We start from the raw sequence: 24,198 nt of genomic DNA on the forward strand, positions 1-24,198 counted from the left end.
AAATTCAGTTTTGTTTACATTTAATCTGAGACGGTGTTGTATGAGGCGATCATTCCATTTTTGGATAAGTCGCTGGAGATCTTTTTTGCTATCAGATTCTAGGAAAACATCATCTGCATAAAGCAGTGTGTAGGGCGCTGGACGTTGGGTATCCCGCGTGACAGTGTCCATAACAAGAACAAAGAGGAATGGTGAGAGGGCGCTTCCTTGATGAACACCAACAGAGACACGAAGCGGTTTTGATACAGCCGCCATTCTGCGAACTTTACTGTACGGATCGTGGTAGAGCAATTGAACCCAGCGCACGAGTTCTTCTGGTACTAAGTGTTGTCGTAAAGCATACCAGATGAGTTCTTGTGGTACATGGTCAAACACTTTCTCTAGATCCAGAAAGCAATATAAAGAGGGCGATGCTTCTCACGGTGTTTCTCCATGAGTAACCGCGCAGCGTGTATTGCGTCATTAGTTCTCCAGTTTTTGACAAATCTGGCTTGATTCACGGTTATTTAAACTATTTCGTGAATACGGTTGTCAAGAATGCGTTCAAAAATCTTCATGATATAGGAAAGTAATCAGATCGGACGGTAATTTGAACATTCTCCTGGACTTCCTTTCTTTTTCCATATTGGAGCAGTGGTATTTTCTTGCCAGTCAGATGGTGTTCTTCTTTCCTGAATAACCCGTTCAAAGAATTCACTGAGCCACAGTGTTGGGTCCCAGCTCTTTGCTTTCCAGAGCTCAGATGCGATATCGTCAGGTCCTGTTGCTTTCCCCGATTTCATTCGTTTTATTGCCTCCTCCATGTGGAACTGGTCCAAATGTCGGCAATGATTGTGGAAGTGGCGGATGAGCAAATTTTTCAATTGAAATCTGCTCGAAGTATTCTCGCCACCTATCTGTTGCGCCTCGACGGTTGGTAAACAAAGTACCGTTCTTGGCATTAACGCAACAGAAGTGTTCGATATCCTGTGTACGTTCATTACGGCTTTTAGCAAGTCGGTACAGATCTCTCTCGCCATTCCGAGTGTCGAGTTTATCGTAAAGATTTTTGCTCGGGTGACAGCGCCCGCTTTCCTTGCTTCCCGGTTGGCATTTTCATAAATTTGCCAATTAGTAGGCGTTTTATCGTCGAGAAATTTGTGGTAGAGGCGTTTCTTTTCACGGGCCTTCATTTTAACATCATCATTCCAAAGCCAAGTATCTCGGTTGATGTTCCGCTTACCCGGCTTGGTGACTCCGAGTGTTGCAGAGGCCGCTTTGTGGATCGTGTTTTTCATTTGCTTCCACGATTCTTCCACATTCATAATGGTCGGCAATCGTATGAGTGAGATCGTTTCTTCTTTCTTCTCGCCAAATCGCCACCATTTGATGCGCCACGGGTCAGTGCGTTCCTCACGTTTTATCGGTGACTTAGTTCGCAGGACGGCAATCAACGGCCGATGTTGAGGTGCGATAGTCTCATAGGGAACGAGTTTGCAATCAGTGACGCTGGTAAAATGTCGGCGCCTTATGAGAATATAATCGATTTGCATTTTACTGTTCCCACTATAAAATGTTGGAAGATAAGACAACCGTTTGATGAACCATGTATACATAAGTAAAAGGTCATGGGTGTCCGCAAAATCGATTATACGCTCGCCACCCTCATTGCGGGCTCCGAACCCCTTTCCCCCATGGCACCTGTTACCGTCTGCCTTTTCACCCACATGACCATTAAGGTCGCCGACAATGATTATGTAATCGTCAGCAGGTACGTGACAAGTCTTTCCATCGAGAAGTTGCCAGAAGGCATCTTTCTCGGCATCAGGTCGACCTGTCTGTGGTGCATACGCGGTGAAGAAGTGAATAGTGCGATCAGCGGATATAATGGTGAGCTTCATCAGCCGATCATCAAATCGTTCGACTTCTTTAATGGGATCAAGCAAGCCCTCTGAGATGGCAATGCCAACACCATATTGAGTGTGTGTGTTACCAAAATAGAGAAGTTTACAGCCATTTTCACCGCGTCCGCGTTCAATGTCGCAGCTTTTCGCACAGAATCATCGGGTTTTTTGCAGAGCGCAGATATCAATGCGCCTTTTCCGAAGGGCTCTTGCAAGTGACAGGTGCAACAATTCATTTGATTTTATTTAATCGGTGTGTTTGTAGATATTATAATTAGTTCTGTATACACTTCACAGGATATAAGTGCGCTCCTTTTATTATACTACTGTTTTCTAGTACAACGCCTCCGGGTAAAGCGATTTGAAACCTTTCGCGTCAATCGATGTACTGAATTGTAGCTAATAAATGTTATAAGTGTTGATTGGATTTTCAGTAAATTTGCATTTTATACTATCCAATCAAGACTTTTGCCTCCTGAAGACGCTGCCAATTCACATCAACTGCAATGCGTTTGTTAGGTACGTGCTTACGCGTACCTACCTCTAGATATTCAAATAAGCTTAGATACATATCAACATAGATATATATCTTATAAAGAGTAGCCCACTGAACTTCGTCTTACATTCTAAATACATTCTGTCTAGACTGGGACGTTTTCCATTTAAGGTGAAACTTTATTACAATTCTGGAGATAGTTCCATCGGAATTCATTGAACTGTATGAACAAAGTAATGATTTTCAACCTAATTACTATGCGAATAATAGGGGTTTGTAATGATTATTGTGGATTCTTCACAACGCTTGGATTTGTAAATCCATTTCCATATTTCCATAAACCAAAATATATTCCATATAATTATTTCAAAATGAACAAAATAATGGACTCATGGACAATAAAATGGTTAGGCGGGTTGAATAGTGAAAAGACCAATCTACGTCATTCTGACATGGATATATGAATAATAAGTGAAGGTCACAATATATGAGCGAATGTCACTACATCTAGAGCGTCATATTTTTATGTTTGGATTTTAATATTACCATTCATGTTTATAAAAGAATAAACAAATGTCACGCTTTTTGTCATTTTGCCCATCATATTTTTAAGGTTAATTAATTAATTATTGGTAACTGACAGCAAGTCAAAAAAAATATTGCTAATTTAATCAGTTCTATCTATGAAATATGTGTAATATCATGGGCACTTACACATTTCCTCTCTTTAGGTGGTGGTTTAATATGAGGAATAGAAGTCTTATTTGCAGTGTCTGCTCATAGAGTTTAAACGTCATACCAAAACAGTCGGCACCACCACTTTATGTACGTTTTCAAATAAGTGAACTTTTTAAGTCGAGGTATTTGAGGAAAGATGTTATGGTCCATTGGTGTTCTCCACATCTTCAGGGCAAGTCGGCATGGAAAAATCAGGGGAATTTGATTTTGTACTCTAATTTCCTGTGAAATGTTCCGCCGAAACACGTTTGCACAACCCTTAAGATGTGGCGGATCCTTTTTACACTTCCTCACAAGACATTGACGAATATTCCCCACAACTTTTAAATTGGTGCGTGGGATCGCAGCAGGAAAATCTAAAATGCAAGGTATTCCAGAAGTCTTGTCAATTTGTTTTACCAACTGAGTGAGCGCAAGCGTCGATATCTAGCCGCGTGATAAGGAGTACTCTCCCTATGGAGCGTTACATAGGGTTAGGGTATGCGCACCGTCCGCGCAAATTTGACAAAAACAACAATTCGGTGAAAATTTTGTAACTTTTATCGACTGCGTCGCAGGAGCACCGAGCACCTAACTCGTTAGAACATAGACACATTTGAAGAGACTTGCCCCACGATAAGCACACCTCGGTCTCGTGCCGACCAATAGGAAAAGGTAGAGAGCGTGTGCCAACCAGTCTAATATTCAAAAGGATGATTGTAAATTTTAAATTAATTAAAATTCAGTCGAGCTAAGATAAACTGGCCTCCACGTACCAATCTAATTTTTTCTTGTGATAGGAGGCAATGTGGTCAACATTGCGCTCGTCAGAGATTATTACCCTGATTTGACCACTCCACACATTCTACTGCCACCAGTCGGGATAACCACTCAGTTATCCCGACATGGACATTTTAAATGGTCACTTTAATTTTACTTTGAAGTTGTTACTCTAAACCTTTTTTATGTTTATCTTGTGTTGGAAATTTTCTATGCGCTTTTTACCGTTCGTGTATACCTAAAAATTCTAAATATTTTTCGATGTCTCTAAATTTCAAATCCGCTGTTCATATAAGTTCACTTTATGTATATGATAATGATGTCAAATACGCTTTAGAGTGCAATAAATTCACGTAAAATTCACAATTTTCTATTACTTTGCTAATAATAGTTTCCAAAACTGTGTATTATACTGTTGCTTATAAATTTTACCCCTTTCGCATGTATGGGGAGCCGCCCATTAAATACAGTGAAAAATGATGCCAATCATTGTATGTAAAGGGATTCACAGACGACCGTTTCCGAATAAATCTGGTATGATAGACAGACAGACATCGATTCGATTGGAATAAGGTTTTGTTTCACACAAAACCCTAAGACACCCTAAGATGCCCTGGATATTGGCGCTGCAGCAGCTTCTTTATTACATGTGCTGGAATCAATTTTTCAAATTGTTAGTCACAATTTCTCAAAAAGTTATGAGCCGATTTTTTTCAAATTTTGCGCACTTCTCTATATGATATTTTCTACTGATTGGATCAAGGATTTTTTTCTCTATTTTAAGTAATTTTTCCAAAATGGGGATTTTTCATTCGGTCAAGCACGAGAAATAGAAAATTTTTGGCTTTTTAATTTAACATTATCCCTGCCATGCCCAGAGCAGTGTCACAGGTTATAAGTTTCCAATAGCTAAAAAAAAATTTTTTTAAAAATTTTTCACAAAGTATTTATCAAATATGTATCTTTTATATGATAAACTGTTTGAATAAAATATTTCATAGATGAAAAACAATATCTTAAAAATGTTCTCACTTTAAAAGCCCTTAACCCTTTAAGTGTGGTTTATTGCAAGCATCTCAAAAGCAAAATTGCTGCAGGAATTTACATTTCCCGGCATACCTAGATTGCTGCTGCTAAAAGGTAACACTCATTAATGATTTTTCTTTTTGGTTTCACTCTCATAAATTGTATACTATTTGAAACGAAGTAGCAGGACAAAAACATAGTATAGGAATCGAGCATAGCGCAATTTCCGGGTCTACTCTAGAAGGAAAATCAAAGAAACATCATTACGGCGAAACTTGGAAAACTCGGAAAGCTGCGGTTCACCCGATTCTTTCTATTTTATGCTGTTCAAAGGACTGTTCCTTGTAAAAAAGGATCAATCACAGTTGAAGTTGAACCCACCTTAATCTACTCGTTTTGTTGAGCATTCACCTCTAAGGCCGCTCGGGTACTTCCGGATGATTTATTCCGTGTAGGGCTTCAGTCTGTTTTTAAGCTTGTAGTCTCATTCTTCCGGGACTTCCTCCTCCTTTCACAACTTCTTCAAGCAAATATTGGTATCTAGCAATAGCTCCGCAGGCATTCCATCAATTCCCGATGTTTTAATTGGTCAGATCTAGGATCAGTTTCCTCCGTCTTTGGATCACTTGGTGGTATTGTTCCGCTAAATTTGATACCGATTTTTCATTACCTTCTTTTCGCTGATGATGCTGACTGCCTCTTCATCTAATCATATTTACTTTTAGTTGAAACGTAATCTGAATTCTTGTCACCGCTTTGCAAGCTTGTCTTCTTTTATTAACTGAAAAATTGTCACTGATGTTCCTAAGCGCCTCGGCAAAAGTGTACCTAGTCCTTTTTCCTCAGTTTCCTATGGACTATTCTCCGGAAAATCATCATACTGATTCTTCTTACTTCTTAGGCATTGCAAGCACCTTTTTCTAGCTTTAGGTTAATTGGCCAGGTCGTTGAGAATGGGTATTAATTCCTTTTTAGGGTAGAAACGTACGTCAACACTACTGATTCTTTTAATGGTGGTCGCTTTGTTTTCGTTGAGCATAAATATACCGCACCGATAAGTGACTTTCACTAGGGAGTGATCAGAATCGAAGTTCGCTCCTCGGTATATAAAAACATTGAGGATGTTTGAGGTCCATCTTTTCTACAAAAGTATCTAAGCAATCTGATTGTAGGTTCCACTATATTGAAATGTCTAGATCCTTTTGTAAATGCGCCCTGGTGGGAGGCATGTGGGCCGAATTGATACCACTACTAAAAGCGAAGTTAACGGGGCGTTGTCTATTCCCATTATTAGCCTCGTGAAGGCTGTGTCCTCCTCTTGTTTCTCGAAGAATACAATTATTTCCAATTTGGCGCTCAAAATTCCAAAGCAATATGCTAACGTCTTTTTGAGGTACTAATTGTACGCAGTTATGAGACTAAAGTAAAAGTCATCTTTAGTTACCTCATTCTTTTTCCCAGTGAGAGCATGCAGGTTGACACCATAATTTAAAAAACTTCGTCCGTAATCCAATCACACATAGTCTTTCGTCGACGAGTTTGAAGTCTATAACAGTAACGTCCTGAAAGTATTAAACTATTTCCTTTGGTCACTTAATTACTCTTTAATATAAAAAGAACTTTCACTGTTTTTTTAAGGTTGGTGGTTCTGAGCCACCATCTATTTAATGAGCCGGCCCAGAAATTTTACTAGTATTGGCGCTCTTGAGCAGGTTGTGAAAAAGGTTCGGCTACAAACGGACTGCCTGCTCTACTACGTGCTTAGGACCGTCATGTTTCAAGGACTGGCCACTAAGGCCAGTGAAGAGGGCGAGCACTTCTCAAGTAGAATTTCTGCCACTATACGAATCAGTCGACGGATCATTAGCTGAAAAAGTTTATGTACCCCATACATGAGCTATTGGTATGAAAGTTGGGGGCCCAAACTTTTGGTAAGTTGACCTGTTGCATGCCAACCTGCTAATACTGGTCCTCACTCTTGCATCTTGGTAAAAACTCTAGACTTTTTTAATGATGTATTGACGACACCAAAATGGTCAATTGATCTAAAAAGTCTACATGGAGGTAAGGGGTTTTTGTTGCTCCGCTTAGTTTGTAATGATAATTATGGAGATAAGAGATCCAGTCGATCCCTTGAGTGGCCGATAACGACCTAGAGGGCAGAGCTATCCCAAAAAAACTAAACAATTTGGCAAAATTTGACCGTGAAGGTCCGCCCACGAAGATTGCAGCTCTATCAAAGCTCTCGGTCGACACGTTCTTGCACGCCTCTGTGCTAGCCAGGCTCGGGAATGTGGGGGGGAGATATATCTCAACTACTATCATTACAAATGGCGCCCAACGTGGGGCCAAACAATTCCTGGATTCAAGCCTAATTAATTATTTACAGGTTTCCTGAATCATGTGGAAGATAGCCTATTCCGGCTCACAACTTCGTTTGGTGGTGTCGGATAGAGAATCAATAGATTCTCAATATTGTTCCCGGCTAGGCTCCACGTACACTTGTCTTCAGATTTCTAGTTTTAGGTTTCACGCCTTTTTCCCCGGAAGCAAGTGTTCCTAAGCCTCAATTTCCTTTCCCACCTTGTAACGTAGAGTTTCCTGCCCTATCCTTGGTAGAATACCAAAAGAGCTAGTCGTTTGTTGTGTTTGTCTTGAGACTTAACGTCTCGTAGGTGATTGCCTCCCAGAAGTCTCTGGATCTACGGGCCTTTGCGGCTATAAGCTGAAAGGTATTGCCGTCCGAGCTTCTGAGGAGTGTCCTTCCCTACCTTAATGTGAAACGGCTATCTCTTCGTTTCGGAATTTTAAAGAAAATTAAATATTCTTTCTTCTTCGTAGGGAGGAAGTGTCGGGTGAGATGGATCCTTGATGGAATACGGAGGTAGTCGGCTATATGCTGTGCCATTCCGTCCTCAATGATTCATCTTCACTTTGTTCTCTGACTCCAGACGAGGAAGATTGAATTCTCGCGATTCCTTTTTGCTTGGGTTTTTTTTTATTTAATATTCTGCGACGGGGAGCATCTCGATTTTTGTCTCTTCTTGGAAAAACACTGTGTGTGAAAGTTCTGCACACAGATGAGAAAATTTATGAGGTTGGGATGGCATTTTAGTCATCCGAGAGTTCTGCGGGGGTTTGAATATGGAGTGAACATTTAGAGAGAGAGGAGTCCTCGTAATACATTTTTTTTTCTTTCTTCTTTTTCATTGTTTCCTTTCTTTTGCCTTGTTTTTTTTTTTCGTTTTTCTTTTTCTTTTCGATTGATTAAATTATTTTAACTTTTCCTTTTTTTTTAAATTTCTTTTATATACTTCGTTTTTTTTCTGTTCGCTTCTTTTTCCTTTTTCTTTTTTTTCTTGGACTTCCTTTTGGTCGTTTCCAATTTTATTTTTTTTTAAATTTCTTTAACGATATGTCACATCAACGAGATCACTGGTCTCGCGACCTTTATCGCCTTCCTTCCACGCTACCTTCAGGTCAGTGGAGCTCAGCTGAGCTTGACCTGCCAGCACGCCGTGATGACTGACGGTGGCATGAGGCGGCGAGGAGAGATCCTGTGGGTTGGGTTGATCCTTCCACGCGGGATGCTAGGGCGACGGACGCTTCACGAGTTGAAAGATTGGTTCGAGAGCAATTTGTCCCGCTTCGAGACTCGAACCCGAACACGCACTCAGTGCATCAGGCAGCTCAACATCAGCCTGCTTCAACTCGTGCAGTGCATTTTGCGGACAGACGTGGCTATGGACAGAATAATGACAATTTTTACACACCTGACCATAGACGTGACGTTGATTTTTACGGACTTGACGAAAGGTCCGGATCCGAGAACTTTCACCGACATGAGGACAGATCCGGACCCGACTATATGTACGATTTTATCGACTCTGACGAGGACGATTCGCCGTATGGATGCCAGGCACGACCGCTTAGTACCATGTCAGCGGATCGTGTTTATTCAATTTTGGCATCCTGGAACTTGGTTTTTGATGGCACATCGAACCCTTTGCCCATCAACCAATTCTTGTTCCGCGTGGAGGCTTTGACCAACACAACCTTACAGGGGGATTTTGGCCTGCTGTGTACTTATGTACACACCCTTTTCAGAGACAGAGCAGCAGATTGGTGCTGGGACTACCACCAGTCTGTCGGACGAATCGAGTGGACCTCTTTTCGTGAGGCTCTTCGCCATGAGTTTAAGGATTCTCTAGATGACTGGGATATCCTTGAACTGATGCGAGACCGCATGCAAGGTCCATCCGAAGATTTCGACAGTTACTATAAAGCTGTGCGTTCGCTAGCCAATAGGTTAGAAAATTCCTTAACGGAAGACAAATTGGTAGAGTTGCTACGTCGTGGGCTGAGACCTGACGTTCAGAGGCAACTTCTCTATTTTCCGGCTAGTACGGTTCGCGAGCTGCGTAAGTTAGTGCAGCAGAGCGAAATTTTAGAGGAGCGTCTCTCAAGCAGGCTCTCTCACCAATTACACAGCTATTCTGCTGAATCTGAAGAGGGTGTTGACATAAAGAACATCTCAGGAAATCCTCAGTCTGAGATACAAGATCGTGATTTGGACTTGGTCTGCTGGAATTGTCGGCAGATTGGACATTTGTTTGAGGACTGTTGGGAGGATCCCAAAGTCTTTTGTTTCGGTTGCGGGCGCCCGAACACTCGTAAGCCCGTATGTCCAAATTGTCGAGTTCCAGAGCCCAGCCCCAGTCATCAGGGCGTTCCTGCATTGGACGCACGTGACTGTGCAGGCGTTGCGACAACGTCTTCCACAGTAACTCCGAAAGTTACCGTGTTGAAGCGGTCCGATAATGTTAATATGACCTACCCGGATTTGACCCCACCACCAATTATTTCAAGGAAACCGATGCTTTCGGTTCTGAGGCCGTTGCACGTAAGACTGCAACAATATCAAGCGGCCAGAGAACGGATCTTCGGAGTAGCAGAGATGACGACGAAAAAACCGAAGCGCTCTACTCTTCGCTTACGGCACTATTGGATGCGAATAATGCGCAACCGTCGTCTTTACTACTCTGCCATTCTCACGAGTCGGCCCAATAATGATATTCGCCCGTATGCGGATGTCACAGTCTTGGGTGAGCGTGTTTCAGGACTGATTGATACCGGAGCCACTGTAAGTTGCTTAGCTTCGGATTTCGCCCGGAAAATTATTAACGACGGTCGGTACAAGTGGGAGAGATTACGCATCGATCTCAGGACAGCTGACGGGACTAGCCACTCGACAGTAGGCAGAGTGTCAGCTGACATCACGTTTCGTGATCGGACGGAATCGATGTCGTTCCTCCTTATCCCGTCGTTAACGCAAAATCTTTACCTTGGAGCTGATTTTGTGCGCAAGTTCGATCTCGCACAGGACTTATTTGTACCTTCCATTTGTTCCATCGAAAATGTTGAGAACGTCAATCAACACCAGTTGACGACACACCAGCGAGCAAGGCTCGAGGCTGTCATTGGCAGTTTTCCGTCTTTCGAGTCGGAGGGCTTAGGACGTACAAGTCTTACGACACCCGTCATCGATGTCGGCGGTAACAAACCGATTAAACAGAGACACTTCTCAGTCTCTCCCGCCATCGAAAAGCTCCTCTACGAAGAGATTGATAGGATGCTGGCTTTGGGAGTCATCGAAGAATCGCAAAGCGCCTGGTCTTCGCCAGTTACCCTTGTGGTGAAACCTGGTAAAGTGCGACTTTGCCTTGATGCACGTAAAGTGAATAGTGTAACAGTGAAGGACGCTTATCCTTTACCTCTCATCGAGGGGATTTTCAGTCGTCTCCCGAAGGCTAGATTCATTACGAGTCTAGATCTGAAGGATGCGTTCTGGCAAATTCCTCTGGATGAGGCGTCCAAGGATAAGACTGCCTTCACCGTCCCAGGTCGGCCACTCTATCAGTTTGTGACCATGCCGTTTGGGCTCTGCAATGCACCTCAAACCATGCAACGACTGATGGATAAGGTCATCGCTGCTCACTTACGTCATCAAGTCTTTGTATATTTAGATGACTTGCTACTTATTACAGAGACCTTCGATCAGCACCTGCTGCTCTTAAGCGAAGTGGCTCTCTGTATGAGACGCGCTGGCTTGACGTTGAACATCCGGAAGAGCAAGTTTGTCATGAAGGAAGTTCGATACTTGGGGCACATCATCGGTAACGGGACGATTTGTACCGATCCCGACAAGGTACACGCCATTAAAGATTTTCCGCGGCCGAAAACCGTCAGGCAACTGCGGCGGTTTCTTGGGATGTGTGGGTGGTATCAGCGATTTGTGCCAAATTACGCTTCGCTGACTGCACCGTTGACAGACATGCTTCAGAAGAAGCGTCAGTTTTGCTGGTCTGAGGAAGCTATCTCGGCCTTCGACGCTCTGAAAACGAGTCTCTCCTCGGCTCCAGTTCTGCACAGCCCCGACTTCTCCAAGCCTTTCGCCATACATTGTGACGCAAGTCAACATGGCATAGGAGCGGTGCTGATGCAGAAGACAGAGGAGGGACATGAAGTTCCTATAGCGTATATGTCGAAGAAACTTACACAACCTCAGCGAAACTACACTGTCACTGAGCAAGAATGTCTGGCAGCGGTGGAGGCAGTGCGCAAATTCCGAGCGTATGTTGAAGGCACAACATTCGAAGTGGTAACTGACCACGCTTCGCTCAAATGGCTGATGAACCAGTCCGACCTTCACGGCAGACTGGCCAGATGGGCATTGAAGCTTCAAGGATTCTCGTTCATCATTAAACACAGGAAGGGATCACAACATCTGGTCCCGGATTCTCTATCTCGAATGTATTCACCAGCGGAGGTGGATGCTTTGGAGAGAAGTGGGAACAACGCAGACGTGGATTTTAATTCACCACATTTTCGGTCTGCGAACTATTTGCAATTAATAGAGCGTATTAGGGAGAATTCCAACAAACTCCCTGATCTGCAGGTGTGCGATGGATTGGTATACAAACGAACCAATCATGCTTCAGGAGATGAGATGCAAGAACAACAGGCTTGGAAGCTTTGGATTCCGGAGGAGCTGACGATGGAGGTGATCACCCGTGCCCATGATCATCCTTTGAGTGCACATGGGGGGGTTGGTAAAACCTTGGGTAGACTGCGGTTGTGGTTTTATTGGCCTAAAATGGTTTCACAGGTCAAGGACTATATCCGCAATTGTGAAACGTGCAAGACGTCAAAAGCTCCCAACCAAACGCTCCAACCTCTAATGGGAAAAGCGCTCATCTCCGATCGGGTATTTCAACGTTTGTATATCGATTTGATCGGCCCATACCCCAGATCTCGCGCCGGAAATATCGGAGCAATAGTCGTTCTCGATTCTCTCTCAAAGTTTTCATTTGTGGAGCCGATTAAACGGTTTACCGCAAACGTGCTGACCGAATACTTGGAGAAGAGAATCTTTCATGTGTTTGGAATCCCTGAGTCGATCACATCTGATAATGGGGTACAGTTTAAATCCGTGGCTTTCAACGATCTTCTGAACCAGTATGGCATTCAACACATTTACACCGCTTTATACTCCCCGCAGGCAAACGCCTCGGAGCGAGTGAATCGCTCACTGTTGGCTGCTATACGCGCTTATGTCGGTCCTGATCAAAGAGATTGGGATAACCAGTTGTCATCCATCAACTGTGCCTTGCGTTCAGCGAAACACGTCTCGATAGGGACATCACCCTATCACGTCGTTTTTGGGCAAAGCATGGTCACCCATGGGAGTACCTACGCCCTCTTACGACGCCTGAACGCCTTACCTGATGCGACCTTGGAGATCTGTTCTCAGGATAAACTTGCTATTCTGAGAGCAGAGGTTCAAGGGCGAATCCTTCGGGCAAGAGAGACACAGGAAAGGGGTTACAACTTACGATCCCGAGCTCGTGAATTTCAGGTCGGAGATATCGTGTATAAGCGGCTCTTCAACTTAAGCAGTGCAGCAAAGCGATATAATGCCAAATTGGATCAGAAGTTCGTGAAGGCGAAGGTCATCGGTCGAGTCGGAACGGTTCAATACGAGCTGGAGGACATGGAGGGTCGTAACCTGGGCATCGCTCACGCGAAGGACCTCAAGGCCTAATGTGGGTTTGGATCTCGGTCTACCTTTCCTTGTAACCGCCAACACCCAGCCGCTATCAGCAGTGAGGCCCTCACTGGTCTTCAGCTTTCTTTCCTCGAGCGGGTCTCGAAAACCCAGCTGCCCTGTAGTGACCGCGGCTGCGCGACGGGAGCGGAATTTCATTCGGCTCTTTCTTAATCAATTTGCTTAAACAATGCATTTAATAGTGTGCAATTGCCTTAAAGTTCGCCGCAGATTGCACATTATTCAATGTATTCAAGCGAATTGATCTTGACAGGAGGGGAATGATTTGCCGCATCCGCAGGCGCATGCGTATGTTGCCGCAACATTGCCTAGCGAGTGAGAAAGGCTATGTAGCGGGAATAGAAGCGGTGCACGAAAAGGCAGTGAGAATGTTGCTGGGAGGAGGTTTTTGGCGGGAAGAAAAAAACGGGGGAGTTTTTGTTTGAGATCTAGAGGCGAGTGGTTGGAGGAGATTGGGATTTGATTTTGAGGAGTTGAGTGGAAGAAGGAGGAAAAGGCAGCAGCGAGTTTTTTTTCTTGGGCGAGAGAATCTAGGAGGAGAAAAGGAATTTTGATGAAGAGGAGTTTTTCTTGGGCGAGAGAATCTGGGAGGAGAAAAGGAATTTTGATAAAAGAGGAGTTTTGGTTGGAGATCTGTAGGAGCGGTTTGAAGAACTTCTTGGTGGAGGAGGAAGTTTTTGGAGCTTGAGAAGGTCTAGTGAACTTAGCGAAGGAAGGTGAAGTAATGGCAATTGATTCGCAATAAAGATGCAAAGGCAACTGGATAACTTTTCACCCGAAAGCAAAAATTAGAAAGGTAATAAAACATAACTGACTTAAGGAAGAGATTGGTGAAGTGTTTCGCTAATGATGTGATCAGACGAGCAATATAAGTGCCTCTATCTAAGAAATCGGTGAAGTGTTTCGCTAATGGTGTGATCAGACGAACAATATAAATACATTTATCTAAGAAATCTTTGAAAAAATTGTACCTATATTCGGAACTAAAAAAAAAAAAAGTGAGACAGAAAAGCTGTAATTAACATATTATCATTGAATACGTGACATAATTTGTTGTTTTTCTTTTAGAACCTGTAATACCAGCCGTTAACCGAGCTCGGCGTGACGACTAGAGTAAGTAATTGATTGGACTTTTCTTTTATTTTATTTTATTTTTATTTTTAATTATTTTTAATATTTTTCATTTGCCTTATTATTTCCTTTTTGAATTGGTATAATTGGTTATTTTATCGTCATCTTTGTGTTAATAGATAATATCCTGGAATTTTTTTATAAATAATGAATTTTTCGTAATCGGAAGTAGTTTGAGGACTCCCTCTCCTTAGTTCCTCCTTACTCCCGCGGGATTCTTACACAAGGGACATCCTCTAAAAGAATAACTGGCCGGAGGATGTCGAGGAAGGGTGGGAACCTCACCGGCCGCGCCTCGTTCAAGATCTGAGGCGGAAGGGACGGCAATCGGGAAGGTGATCCGTCGTAGATTTTCCAATACTTGATCGCGGCACTCGGGTCCGGAGACAAACGGCTCCACGCGCGCGGTCGAGCCGTTTTTTTTTTATTTTCCAATTTAGCTCGCGTTCTGGTTTTATTCGATAGGCCGTCGCGAATTCTTACGTAAAATTCGATTTTAAAATCCGGTGCGGACCCACGCACCGGTAAAGACACGTTATTTTTAGTAATGAAGCGTGAGGGATCAAAGCGCTCAAAGGACCCCCCCACATTCCCGAGCCTGGCTAGCACAGAGGCGTGCAAGAACGTGTCGACCGAGAGCTTTGATAGAGCTGCAATCTTCGTGGGCGGACCTTCACGGTCAAATTTTGCCAAATTGTTTAGTTTTTTGGGATAGCTCTGCCCTCTAGGTCGTTATCGGCCACTCAAGGGATCGACTGGATCTCTTATCTCCACTACTATCATTACAAGTTCTCCAATAACGAAGATCAAGTTCCCAATGAGCATTCACTATAACTACCTAATATTCTAAGGGTAAAAGCATGGAGTTAATAGTAGGATGCGGTATTAACTTTCATCATATTTGTTGGGAAAGTTCTTACACCAATACGATGCGATCAAGGCTATTAAAATATCAGGTGGGGGAGCAAACTGCAGATCCTAAGCTGGTGTAAAGAACCAATATTTTTCAATGTTGTTATGCGGGACTTCGTCAACGGTCACGGTGACATCTCCTAACATGGCGGTTCTTGTCTGAGACTGTAAAGCATCGAACGATATCACGGTGTCAGATCATAACCATATTGATTTTGTAACGGGGATGGATCCACTTTCGGCTGTTCCATTTCGTAACCCGCGAAAGACAGTTTTGTCGACGTAAAAACTGCAACTGATCGCCCGAGGTATGATCCTTGGGAAACTCGTCAAATGTACTGCTGGAATTCAGAAAACAATCCTTATGATCACAGCTAGTATGAGAAAAGTCTTCGGGGTGAGCTGTCGACTCAATGCTATAAAGGAAGGTAAAAAATATGATGAAATTCGCAGTTGACAACATAGGAGAATAAGAAGGCCACTCCTCAACCGCTATTGATTAACTCTTGGGTGGAATCGGCACAAAGAAGTTCAGAAAGCTTCGACGGTGAGCGGAAAGTCGGCTAAAGAAAAAGCATAGAGACACTTTTGTGAAGGGACTATTTGGCTGGAAGTGAACTCCAAAGTGAAAAAGATCCCTATCAAAGAACCTAGCCAACGACTGAACAACCCACGTTTACAGATCGGGAGGTACACCGAAATTGAAATGGGAACGGTGAACCATCTGCATGAAGTTCACTTCCTAGATAGGATAAAAGCACAGCCTAGGGCCGGTAGCCACATGCAACCCTCAATCGTGAGACTGGGCTTTGGTATATAAAATTTTGTTACTGGTGCGAGTAAAATGACTAAGATGCAAATCCTACTTTAGTAATAGAGGAAATAAATGCCCTGGGTATGCATATTCAGAACGAATACCCTGAATGTGGCATCCACTTATATTTCAATGAACTACCGCGATATGAAAGCGACGCATATTCGAAAACCAGGGGACTCAGCTATAAGCAAGCAAAAACATTCCAACCGGTTAGTCTCACTTCCTTTCTTCTGGACTGGTAGATCGATTCATAAGGAATACATACATTCACTGGTGGCTACTGTACTGTATGTAACATGCCTGTAGAAAGGCAAAAATATACGGGGACAGCAATCTTTAAGCTCACGGAAAAATTGAGAAGGCGATGATCGCGCGTTCATGGACATCAAAGATTCAGAGGTTTCTTCCACAATGCCTAACTCGCGGCAATTTACGACGCGACAGGGCAGCAAAGGAATCGAAACGCTGTCAATTAACTGAATTCTTGACATGCTGAAATGGAAAAGATGCGCATATTGGTCGAAAGGACTAATGATTGTCGTTTGGCAAGAATCTTCGTAAAAGAACCATTGATTTCTAGAGCGGCATTCTTAAGAAGGGGTGAAATGAAAACTCGCCCTCTTTAAATTCTTTGAAAAATGTTCTCAGATTGGCAAAAGTTCACAAAAGCCGCAGGCCCTCGAATAGGTATTTTTAGGAGGCCAAAAAATGGGCATAAAAACGCATGAACGGTGAATAAGTTGCGCAATAAATGAAGCTATGTTTCTATTAATAGTGGCACATTGATGTCAGGAATTGCACCCAAGGCATAAAAATGAGAGGTTGACACGATCTAATTTTGCGTATGGATTCTTATTTTACAAAAATATCATCACTCAATGCTAAATCAAATCAAAGTCTATATCTTCAGTGTGATTTTATCCGATGGCACCGCTGCGTGGGTTTTAATTTGGTATTATTCTCTTCGGTGAAGTATGTCTAAAATGAGAAATAATGAAGGCAGAAAAAACGATATAAAAATATGGAGAATACGTGTCCACTTGAGACCATCTTCTATAGAGGAAGATGACTATTTTTAAGCAGAAAGTTGTATTCGGCTCGTAAAAAGAATGGTAAAACTGGCCACCGTTTACATGTTTGTGTGCATATAAATATAGAGTACGTGATGTTCTATGCAGCTTCGCTCTCCATATGCTCACAAATCCTGAAACACAACACCGCATCTATGCGCTCCCTACATATTTGAGTGCATGTAACAAGGCCAAGGTTAACTTTTCAACCGTTAATATGTACTCATGTATGTTAACAAAAAGGATTCACGTTACCAATCCAGTGGGAGTCTTGCCTCTTGCGCGTCTTGTTCTATTTTCAGATTGATTATAAAAAACCTTACACTGTGCAATATGTGTGTCTGATGATACTGTGTATTTTTCCTTCCGTTTTCCTCATACCCTGCTGGCCTGCTTTCCGCAGAATCGTTCTTAGGAGTGGAAAATCCTTGTGCACAGTGCTTTCATGAAGCTTGTATTCATTTTATTCATATTCTAGGATTTCATCCCAGGCAACATCGTAGATGCATTTAAATATTTACAAGAAAGTCCTTTTCACAGATCAGCACTGCACTATTCGGGGCCATTAAATGGATAAATTAGTGCCGGCGGTGTCGGGGACGGGGACGGGAATTGGGGGTTTCGCATCATTCAATATCTTTCTAGATTGCATTCATCTCGAAGCACTCGAATGAAGATATTGTGGTTGAGCTAAGCTGTAATCAAATTTAAAGCTTTCTCGATGTAGCATTTTGGAGTGAGAACAAAACGTCGAATTTCTCCTGTAACTATGGTGACCTTCATTCTCCTCGTGAATTCACACCGCAAATAGATACTAGATTTTTGTCCGGATTTTGGCTGGACGTTCGGCAAATATATGACATAATTCCTTATCTGAAAAAGCTATCGATCCAAGGTTTCAAGGCTAGACAGTGGGAGTATAGATAAAGTATGTTGGATGAAATGTGGGTAGGTATTTTTGTATGCCAAGGTTACTACTTTCGTCTTTCATGTTCTAAACCGTTTTCACTGTTTCCGTGATAACTGTCGATTGACAGGAAATGCTGATTGCTTTTCGGCTTTGAAAAGTGCTCCCATTTGAAAATGTTTGGTTTCTACCTTTACCTCTATGACGCAAAATTGATTTTCAGGAGCAAATATTTGATCTTTATGTAACGTGAGTTTGCTTCATATGATATTTTTGGTCGTGGCCGCGTTACATATGCGCCTGGCTGCTATTTCGGTTATACGTTGGTACTTCCGCAACCAGGGCTCCTATCGATAATATTAAATGTAAAAGATAATGAAATGTAGCTTTATATCCTTTCCTTTCATCGAGGAAAATTTTAAAACATCGATTACGCTTATATCATTTCAGACAACTAAAACTATCCCAAAGGCCTTATCCACGTTCATACCCAAGACATGAGCTTATGATGAACTAGTTACAACTGGACTTCGATAGGTCTTGAACTTTTTGAATGGCTTACAGTCGCGTAATAGTGAAGCTGCAAGATGGATAAGGATAGTCACAATTGGTCGAATTGGTACAACATCTCGAAGGTGAGTGTATAATCTGGAAATTTATTTTTAACTATAGATTTACGTACAGGAAGCCGAACTTCATAATATAACGATACGAAAGCGTCCACTTCCAATTAAATTTGAATGGAATATTTATAAGAAAAATATCTTTTATTGTTTTCCATTTCTTCAAACTTTTGTTGTACAGAATAGCATGCAACGAAACACTAAGAAAATTCTCAAAATTTTTGGCATTACAAATTCAGCAAAGTTATGCCGATCCATTCGTTACGTTGGTTATGGATGAGAAGAATGGAAACCATTAATCAAGCTATGGCAGCCGTCGCGGATCACCGGTTTTAAATTGGAAAATTTTCTCTGCTTATTTGGAAGGAGCAAGTTGTAAATAAATTCCTTTTCATACGTACATACATATGACGTGCAAAACAGAAAGCAAAGCTGAGAATATTAATGATTTGAGTGCCGGCTTCCTGTTCTATGTCTTGTTAGCAGATTTCGTTAGTCTTTAGCTGTTCAAGTTGAGTTCTGTGTGAAGAATTTAATTATGTAAAATACACGACACGGGAGCCCCAGATTTTTTATCTGGGGGCTTTTGTAAGAAGCTACATCCACTTCTGCTGCTTTGTCTAAAATCTGGAAATAGAACAATTGCCTTCAAGCGCAGTCGATCTCAAAGTGGGGTCGAATAGCAAAACAAGTCGGAGACGGTTGTCGAGTATATCCTGGATATGTGTAAAGTTCAATGTCACCCCATACGACAAGATTCCCAGGAGACCGTGTTTCGCTCCGCAAAACCGGACGATGACCTGGATCCAGCCGACGCATGGAGCTGTTGGATTAGGTGAAGGTCGACAGTCCGAGGGGACTGACGAACTCCTCCCAGCAAGCAGGTCTTCTACCAAGAAGAAGGCGTACATGCCGCGTTAATACAGGAGCACTGGATTGGAAGAGGTCAAATAATCAAAGGGCTCCAATGCAAATATTCCAATTTTCTCTACAGAACGTATCGTCGCTAAGAAAAGCTTGCTTGCTTGTCTGTATCCGGACTTGAGTTCAAAAGGCCTAACTGTGATCAAACTAGAGCAGGCGGGAGCCGGCAATGTGCATATATACTCGACTTATATGACTCATGACCGATCGCTTCACCAGAAGAAGGATGTTAGCCTTTCTTTGGTTTTATCATTAACATAAACTTATTGGTGTGTAATAGGTGCAGTACATCTACTATCTACTTCGCCAGAGACCATTCCCAGATCAGGCTTTGATACTTTTCAATCTTATTCTCGCTGCAGATGTCTCTTACCCTTTCTGACACCCCAGAAGAATCGAACCAGCTCTTTTGAGAGCAAATGGGCAACATTAGGATGACAGAAATGCTAGAGACAAAGGTCAGAGATCTAGAGAAGGCATTCGAAACCGCCTTCAATGTTTCGTACGGTCAAACGTTGCAATTTTTTTTGCTGAGAACCCAGGTCTTCGAGTAATGCAGAGGGACTGACAAGATCAAGTGTGGTGAAACGTTTCGCGCGAAGTGCTTTTGTAAGCTGAAATAGGTTCTGTTGGCTGCTTCGTCGTAGCTGTAATCGGTTGTGATTTTTGACCCTAGAGAGGAAAAGTTTTCAACGATCTCAAAATTGTAGCGCTAACGTTACCACCATGTGCTTGTCTTGTCTTCTTTAATGTGCAACCCGGGCTACTCGATCTGGATGTAAACTGTATATGTCGAGTTGTTCTTCCCTTACACTGATGGTACGTAAGCCAGTAGTTTGGTGGACTTGAAGAGTATGGCCCTCCTTGCATTGACATCTGCTTCGCGAATCACTTTCTTCAAGGGGTAAAAGGGGACTCATGATAGGGCGGTCTCGAGAGTACGTGTCAGTCTTATCTAATTTGTTCGGATACCGAATTCTTTCATGGTCGTGTGCATTTGCCTTGAGTGAAGCCTCTTTTGTATGGGTCAATTATGTTCTGAGCGTATGAGGCTATCGGATCTAGCAGCGGAAAATATCTTATAGATGGTATTCAGCAACGTGATACCTCTATAATTCGGCTGTAATTCCATCCATCCTCCTGGCAACTTATGGTTTTTAAGCCGTGAATTGCACGAACTGTTTCTTCTATGCTTATTTTTCTCTCTGTTCTTACCCGCACTTTTTGAAAATGCAACATTATTCGGAATCTGGCATTCTTTTGTTCCGTTACTAGCTTACATTCATCGTTGAACCAGCCGTTCCAACTTTTCTTGCGGCTGCAATGATAACGCTCTTCAGGTTATTATGAAGATCTTTCTGCGCAAATCAGGTACTTGCAACAGCCATTTCGTGCGATACTGCTAACTGAATAATCCGCAGTCCGTTATCATTGGTACCACTGTATAAGTTATGGGAGCCGACGTTTCGCCTGAATGCGGGCTCCGTCCCTACTTGACGGTTAAAAGTTCCAAGTATGATTTTAATATCATACATGGGATAGGCTTCGGGGGTCCGCTCAACTACCTCGTAGAAGGTATCCTGACTCTGTAGTCTCCTCTGTAGGGGCGTGAACGTTAATGAGGTTTATATTTCTAAATTTGCCTGGCAAACGCAGAGTGCATAGCTTTTCGCTTATGTTTTGAAAGCCGGTAATGACAGGTATCATTTTTTTGATGACTAACAAACCTACTTCGAGCGCATGGTTTACTGGATGGTCACTATAATATATGGTGCAGTGGCTTTTCTCCGGGAAAGTGCTCCCTGTCCAGCGTATCTTTTGCAATGCTGTTACAACGGATCGTATAGGTGAGAAAAGTACTTTCTGCCGAGGAAACGAAAGTCATATGTATGTTTTGAGGTATGTGAGTATCACATTGTCGAGGAAAATTGTCTGATTTGCTTGTCCAGTAGCGTGCGCTTCCGCCGATGGGGAGCTGGGAATCAGGGTTGGTCCGTCAATATTTTTGAAACGGATTCGGTTGTAGAGACGACTTCAGGAAAGGTAGCGTAAATAATAAAACAGATGACCAGAGCATGAAACGCTGTTATACCGAGATAGTGAGGAGGAGGAAAATCCTGAATTCGGAGGAAACCTGGTGTCCAATGAACACTATAATGAGAAAGATTCAGACGAAATTTGCACTTAAATGAAGGCTTGGTCGCTTAGAGTGCAATCCTCCTCACGAAGTATTATAATGCTCTCGAAGTACCATTACAGCAAGGAATAAAATAGTACCATATACACTGCGAGTGGTTTTAGTCGATTTGAATCCCATGAACTGTTGCAACCTGTGGCAAGGCTGACAGGAAAGGAGACAGACAGACAGACAGTAAGCCAATTCTCAGAAAAATCTTTCACAAGGCGGCCGACAACCTTCGCGTTGTAAACTTCTGTACTTTGGTCAAAAGGGATCAATAATTTGTCGAACCGACCTATTCCCGTCAAAGCGCACATCATAATTTACTTCAAAATCTATTTCCGTTCTATTGAAAAATTAAATCCAGTTGATGAAAGACGACCGCTTTATTCTCCTGGCAACGCTGGTTTTTAAAATGCATCTTTTTGGTAATAAATTGGGAGGGAGAGGGATTGCTTAAAAGAGTCGCTCATTCATTGGATATAATGGATATAACAATAATCCAAACATTAGTTCCTTTCAACTGGTGTAGTGACGTCAAGTTTATTCCGGATAAAAGTAGATTACTGAGTTTTTCGATAAAACGACTGTGATTATTTTCTTTTATCGATCTCTAAATAAGACTGTAACAAAATTTTTCTCGCCATATTTGCATGTTTAACGATCATTTAGAAAGATTTTAAAAACTACCAAATTCCTGAAATAATTTCTTTGAAATGAACGAGATTGAAAACATTTTTGGCAAAAATTTGGTCCATTAGTCGTTGCCTCTGGAAGATATTTTTAGTAGATTAGATCCGAAAGTAATTCCCAACACGCGGCCAAGCAATAGTCAATAAAATGTATTTGCAGTCCAGTCAAATTAATTTACGATGGAATAAATCCAATCTCTTGTCCAAACTAAATTGATATTGTTTATTGAGCTATTAGACCATGAAGAGCTTTTTTTGGGACCTGTAAGTATTTTTGTATCAAACTTAGGCGGGAATGTTTTTGAGGTTCTTATTTTATTTGAGTCTGGCGTGAGTGTAGACTTGATATCTTCCTTATGAACAATATTTCTGTTTAGAATTTCTTTTTATTATATTATGGGCAACATGCATATTTGAAATCCATTTGCAATATATATGTACATATTTCAATATGTGTGGTTGCGATGAAAATGTGCGTTTGGAAAATAACCAGATACAGGGTTAGTGAAGTCTCACTTTTTTGCGTTTCAAAATGCGACACCAGATCGTTTTCGGTAGGAGGATTCCTTTCCTTAACAAGTGCAATAATGGAACTCCTCTTGGAGTGGCTTGCATCACGCAATTTTCATTTCGCTCTTGAAACGGTAGCGAAGTTTGAGCTCAGAGTCGTCGACTTCTTATTGACATTAATCTGCTTATTCGTGTAAATTGGATCCAGTTTTCATTTTCATCCTCTTTTCCCAGTTGGGTTTTCCTATATTCGATCATTTGCTCAGGCAGAAAATAGTAGTATACTTCTGGAAGGCTTCTCCGAGTATATATATCAACTCTGGTTTTCAAGGCGCCAGTTGCATTTAGACATTTACATTGACTACACGATAAATTGAATGGGTAGTGGTCCCTCATCATTGGAAAGCAAAAATCTTTCAATCTTCTCAAAGCTTTGCGGAAAATAAACTTTTCTCCGAAACGACTACACCAATTGACACGAAACTTGGCGAGAAGGTGAGAACTGAGAACCTTCACGCATACGGTGAATTACATTGATCCAGGTTGAATTTAAGGGGGCGCCAGACATATCCAAAAAAGGGCTGTAATGTTTTCGTTCACCAAATATAGCCAAGCGGGGTATCAAATGAAAGATTTTGATTAGTTCATTTCGAATCGGATATTAGTTTTGACATTAGCTGGAGGAATGGCGAGATCAGAAAAGGGGCAATTATGGTGGTCCATGCGCATGATATATAGGCCTCAAAATATTCTCCGTTATGACATCAGCTCAAATAAAGTTAATAATGGTACATTGTCATGTTTTGAAAATTTATTGGTAACCACCATTAAATTCATTTTGGATGCGCAAAATCGCTGTAAGATAAGTTTAATTAGGCAGCATTATACTGGACAGTTGGGCGGAAATTCAACTATTATTCACAAACTTATAGTAGATCAAAGCTGCGCTTTTCGCGTCAAATAACTACCCACTCAGAGATAGAATATCAGTACCACATCCAATTGAAAATCGTTTATATTCAACGTATATACACTGCGAGCTATACACCAGTGGAACCATTGCTATCGAAACGTTAACAACGCCTCGGGTAGGGACTGACCACCATCTCACAGTTACTATCCCAGGCTATCAAAAATAGTTTCGGGAGTGTATGCACCCTCTTCGACGAAGGTAGCAAGGGTACTCAGAATTCCCGCTTTCTCCAACTTGAGCGGCGATTTCAAAGATATAAGCTAGATATGCTGGACCAAAGTGAAGTAAGATGGTGGGATTCTGGGGAGTACTCCTCTCCCTTTTGCTTGCGGTAATGTATTTTTGTATTCCGGAAACTCGAGTGGTATCAGACACGAATCCATTTTTGGGAGGTTTCTCAAAATGACATTGTGATCGTGATGGGTGATCT

The 24,198-nt window shown here is 42.1% G+C and overlaps 1 protein-coding gene across 2 annotated transcripts in view; it reads left to right on the forward strand.

Annotated features, from left to right (window-relative positions):
- LOC119651131 (octopamine receptor Oamb) overlaps positions 1 to 24,198 on the forward strand; it is a 348,125-nt gene that overhangs the window by 93,152 nt on the left and 230,775 nt on the right. For both annotated transcript variants that reach the window (XM_038054525.1, XM_038054524.1), the window contains exon 2: positions 18,318 to 18,502. The gene's annotated coding sequence lies outside the window, so the exon portion shown is untranslated. The remainder of the gene's footprint in view (positions 1 to 18,317; positions 18,503 to 24,198) is intronic.

This window comes from Hermetia illucens, chromosome 3, assembly GCF_905115235.1.
Source record: "Hermetia illucens chromosome 3, iHerIll2.2.curated.20191125, whole genome shotgun sequence".
Classification (NCBI taxonomy): domain Eukaryota; kingdom Metazoa; phylum Arthropoda; class Insecta; order Diptera; family Stratiomyidae; genus Hermetia; species Hermetia illucens.